This window comes from Amborella trichopoda, chromosome 12 (genome assembly GCF_054954075.1).
Source record: "Amborella trichopoda isolate Santa Cruz 75 chromosome 12, AtrichopodaSantaCruz75HAP2 v2.0, whole genome shotgun sequence".
Taxonomy (NCBI): domain Eukaryota; kingdom Viridiplantae; phylum Streptophyta; class Magnoliopsida; order Amborellales; family Amborellaceae; genus Amborella; species Amborella trichopoda.
The window spans coordinates 20642434-20647902 of record NC_142347.1 but is presented as its reverse complement, the minus strand read 5'-3'; positions in this window follow the sequence as shown (position 1 = coordinate 20647902).

Sequence of the window (5469 nt, the reverse complement as noted above, 5' to 3'; positions counted from 1 at the left end):
TCGGTGGGTTGCGGGCCTTCACGAGGTGCGTGTCGCGGCTCTTTGAGCAAGGAACAGGGTTTCTCGGGCCTTAGCTGGTTTGCAAAGGTGCCTTACCAGAGTTTGAGTGCTCCTTTGGTTGTTCTATGGTTGAAGGGAAGGTCGCAGGGAGTTCAGAGGGCTCTGTCAGTCCTCTGATTATTAGTGGAGGAGAAGGAACAACAGTGGGCTCACCGGGAACTCAGTAGAATTCCGGTGTGCTTGTGGCGATTTGTCGAAGTGGGAAAACAGGGAGAAGGGAGATCTGAAGGGTCACATGGAGCTTTCAAGGATTTTGGTGGTTTTTTGCCAATTCTGGTAAAGAGTGGAAGGTCGGGAAGGGCTTTCCGGTGAATTGGAGCGAGTCCCCGGTGAAGAGGGGAAAGGCCGGTGAGAACCCGAACGGTTGCGGGGCCATAACGGTCGAGAGACAAAGGGTTGTGGGACGGCGAAGGGTTGCCCTCCGCACGCACGATGACAGGCCACGCCGCAAGTGTCAGGCGTCATGTCCTTATTTCGAGGAACACACATGTGGCCCTACTTGACAGCTGGAGCACAAGCATTAACACATCTTGGTTGCAAGATGACGATACCATCTTAGTGGGCAGACGACGATAATCTTCCCCCTTAGCTGTGGGACGGCGATACCCTGACAGCATTACACCCTAAGTGCCCAATCGGTGACATGACACTGTGAGCGCAATCACTTTGCGACCGCCTAGCATCCTTTACCAGTGAAGCTTCTGGTTTAATGGCCGAGTCTTCAGGTGCCATTCCATATGTGAGGAATCTCTCGTGAGAAGGGGAGCTTGGTATTGCTGAATTCACCGGCGAATGCTTTGTGAAAGGTGAGACAATTTGGCTCACCGAGGCCTTATGTGAACCAAGGAGGCCCTTGAGCGTCACCTTTGTGAGTGCCCCCATCCAGTTGGTGATGAGGGAAGATAATGTTGGGAATGTGAGTATTGAGGAAGGGGTTGGCCTTCGGCATTGCCTGCACCGAAACATAGCCTCTAATGCGAGCTTACCGACTCTAGGCAAGCGAATTATGGACACCCCGGGTATGAAATGGTCTTCTGCTGGCTAGCGGGAACAAGGGGAGCACCATTACCTGAGGGAGTACTCCTCGTGGACAATGAAGGTGTTGAGGCATTTCAGAAATACCTTGAGACAGGCTTCTTTGACGGCTGCCCTCCAGTGCTCGACGGGCTACTACGACTACTGCTCTAACACGGTCAAAGTGTTGTTAAAAACTTGGAGCTATGCTAGCAACACATGGCTGCTTGGTCATGGGGAGGCAGGGATATCACTGATGGACCTGCACTTTGTTGGTGAGCTGTCTCTCCTTAGTGTTATGTATGACTAGTTTATTCCCTCAAACTCAATCATTTTTGGCTGGGAGAAAGTAGTTAAAGAAGCCCCACCGGCTGGGCTTCAAGAATTATTCGAGATCCACTAGCGACTTTAGGATGAGCTCAAAAGTGGGCGAGTCACCTTCGCCAAATGGGTAACATTCTTCTTGGGCAACTATACAGATGAAGCTGGTCCGTCGTTGAAAAAAGAGGGGAAGAAGAATGAGCACATCTACTTGGCGGCTTACTTGGTGCTCTTCTTGTCTAAATTTTCCTTGCCAGGAGGGGCAAAAGTCATTCATCTCTGTGTAGTATTTAACATAGCTTGGGAGCCATTTCCAGGGGAAGGCAGTATCAAGGGGATGAAGGAGGCAATGGCGTCGTAGATGGCGAGTCCTTACCAGGAGATTTCAAGACTCCTTTCTCGGTCCATTATGTGTATGGCTTGCTTGGATCTTACTTCTCGGACACATACCTCAGAACCAAAGAGTTAGAGGACACCATGTGCCCATTTTTGCTGAAGATTGCTGGGCATAGGGCAACTTTCCATTCCCCAACCCACGCACGCAGCTTGATCTGCAATGATCACCTCCACATGACCCGGGTGGGGTTCCCAGTTGGAGGTCTCATAGATCGTGCTTATGTCGACGAGCTGAGCCACCACCTAGATGGCGACTTCACCAGTCCAAAAGAATTGATGTTTATGCTGAGTGTGAGAGGCGGAGTTCTTGTCTATCGCATTGTCCATGGCACGAAGCTTGAGGTCTACTTTCCTCATCAGTTTGCTCGACAACATGGGCTGGATCAGGGCTGCTTGTTCTCCATAGTCTTTGAGAAGCGGCATAGCCAACCCGTTGTAAGACGGACGAGTTGGAGGCCTCAGGGAGATATGGCTCCTGAGGCACATTCGCACTGCTTGGGCCACATGCTTGGAGACCACCAAGGTCAATAAGTATGTGCTGCCCCATTTTGGCAGAACGGTACGGGCAATCGAGGCCCACGAGCACTGGTGGAGAATCACGAACAAGGGGTATTGGGATGTGGAACACCCTTGAAAAGGGGAGAGTAACCGTTGGAACCAAGACACAAGGCAACAAAAAATGGCTAGGACCCCTCCCTTAGGCGAAATCTTTACCCTGAGCTTCTCTCATGACTGGCACACGGTCTGGCGCTTCGCCAGACTACCGTGGATGAATGTTTACCGCGGTTTCTCAATAAGGAGAAAACGATGGAGAGCATTTTTGACAACCTCTCTGCCTTCTTCAAATGGAAGGAAGGCTGAAAAGTCCCAGGGCATGAAGGGAGTCCGGTCCAAGATTTCAATAAGCTGATAGGGAGCGGCACTCATAGCAAGTTAGTCGCCAGTTCTTCCAAGTCTGGTACCTCGAAGGCTATTGCGCCCAAGCTGGCAAATGGAAAGAAGAGGAAGAGGACTTCCCCAGTGACTCCTCGTGATTCGGCAAAGAAGGTGACCAAGTCTTCGGGGTGTAAGGCTGCAGTGGTTCGTGAGCTAGAAGATGGCTCCTCATCCTCGGCTTCTTCAAAGGGCTGTGTGTCTCATGTCGTTTCTGTGTTGCCCTCTGGTCTTGAGGCTTCACCTTCTCCTTCTCCTGAACTTTCTTCTGGCCCTTCAGAGGCTCAAGCCAGCGCCTCAGGGCCTACTACCTTGATCGAAATTGCTTCGGATCGGGTAACGATATCTACGGCTGAAAGGAAGGCTCAGTCCCGATGGTGGTAAACAAGGATGATGAGGCTGACCTTGATGAGAGTGGCGCTGGTAAGGCGACAAAGGCAAGAGGGCCTCTGATGCTTTGAAGGTTGCCATGCCTACAGAGGAAAGGGAAACCATGGAAGAGCTTGTGGTAATAGAAGAGGATGAAGCCCCAGGGGCTGAAGAGGTCCATCCGAGCAATAAGAGATGGCTTCTTCAAGTGATGCATCTGCGCGGGGTGCAGAAGCAGGACGCTCTGAGGGGTCAAGCTTGGAGGGCCCAAAGGTGGCAACCATGATTGTATAAGAGGTAGGCGTCATGGGAGAGCCTATTGCTGAAGTGATCGCCGTGGGGAACAAGAGCAAAGAAAGAGAGGGAGAGGGCTTCGATCCTCCCGAAGTGGAGATGGTTCTAAAAGAGGGGACACAGGGTGAGATCGGTACCCTGGGAGAGGAGGTTGCCATGGTGCAACATGAGACTGAGGTAGCAGCTCCAGGCGAGGAGGCCAGTCTTGCCCCAGCTGCAGTTGTTGTGCTTGCAGAGGTTGAGGCTACAGTACCTGGGCATGAAAGGATCGAGCTCAATGTGGCCATGACTGAGGGTCAGAGCAAGAGAGGCATTGCTGGGGTACTAGAGTAGCCTGAGGTTGCTCTTGATTCTAGGGAGCCTGAAGCTACAGCTGAGAGTCCTCCTGCTATGGTTACTTCTATTGTACTACCGAAACCCACTTTCAACGGGATACCAGGTGTTTTCTTTGAGATGCTGCGAACGGGCTTCTAGAAGCTGAACGTGTTGCCTTTCGAAGAGCTTGAAACAATGCTTCTTCAATTTAGGGGAATCACCTTAGGAAGTGTGCCCGAGACGCTTCCTTACTTTGACAATATTGCCGATGAGCTTGAAGGACGGAGGATGAAGGCTTTACAGGTCGTAAGGGCCACAATGCGTCTAGAGAACTCGCGACTAGAGTTAATGGAGGCTTACCTAGCACAGAACCGTGAATTGACATAGGTCCAGCTAGAGGCTATGGCCTCTCAGAAGTCTGCTCTTGCCGAGAAGGCCGTAACGCACAATAATAAGGTGCAGACCCTGAAGGTGAAGATCGCCGAATGGGCCAGGTTGGAGAATGAGACAACAACTTGGGAGCTCAATGATAAGGAACTGGGCCAGAAGGTGCTGGATCTCGAGCACTCCTTGGGTGAGCAACTAGCCCTAGTGGAGCACGAGGCTTGGCTGGTGGCCGCATTGAGGATGGACATCGAGCAAGCGAGAGCTTCGGCTGATGAGTGCAAGGGGATGGTCAATGGGATCATTGACCATTTTTTATGGCATCTTCTTTCTATTTTCCTCTTTATTATAAAGAAAAGACATTTTTGATTAATGAAATAGTCCTTTTCCTTGTCTATGCAATGCATGTCTCTTATTTTTCTTTCTTTTCTATTTCATTGCTTTCACCCTTTCATAGTTTGAGACAAAAAAGAATAGCCCACGCCTTGCTTCGTCGTGTGGCAGCCTATTGTGGCTACGTGAGGCTGGTGCCTCCGAACTCTCTGTTTAGAGTGTCAACGTCTGCGCACCGTCACGCTGCACCTGTGGAGAAAATAGAGGAGGAGAGAGGAGAAGAAGAGTTAGTATGTTCTGGGCTGCTTTTTACGTCGTCGTCGGAATTGAACGTTTGCTCGGGGTATTTTAGGTCTTTCCTCGGCTTTGACCATTGTGGGGTGCTTTTAGCATCCTCACCCATATTGATGAAATCCTGAGCTGCTAGTGGCTCGGGATTGTCCCCCTGATTAGACAAAAGGATAAGGCGAGTTGCGCCTAGGATGAAGTCTTGCAAGTTCAGGAGTGTAGGAAGGGGTCTGAGGAATTCGTTCTCAACTTGTTGCCGAGGGATGGGTTTCCTTTGGCGGGTGACCTAGGTGCTCGTCGCCTCCTTCTTGATCCTTGAGGGGGTGTTTGGACTGCCCTCTCTGGCTGGTGAGTCGTCTTAGCTTGATGGACTGCTTCACGCTGCAGGGATGTGAACCTACTTTGCGCATGGTAGACTTCTTAGGGCTGAGAGGTCGAGGGTTCCGAAGGGTTCAGTGTATGCTCATGAAGGGCTTGTAGTGTGGCCTCCTCTTGAACAGGAGTGACAGTTGGAAAGTGTTCTGAGAGGACGGCACAAACGATGTGGCCTTGCTAGACTTTCTTTGCGACTATAGCTTCAAATCCTGAGCACTCTTTTAGCTCGTGACCCTATACTTGGTGATAAGGGCACCAGAGCTTTTCTGTGCCTTAGGCAAACCTCTTAAGCTTCCTGATGGGTTTGGGAGTGATGAGGCCTTATTGGAGCATCGCCTCGAAGAGGGCCTGCAGAGGGTCTGATCCCACGTTTCCCTGGGCTGGCGC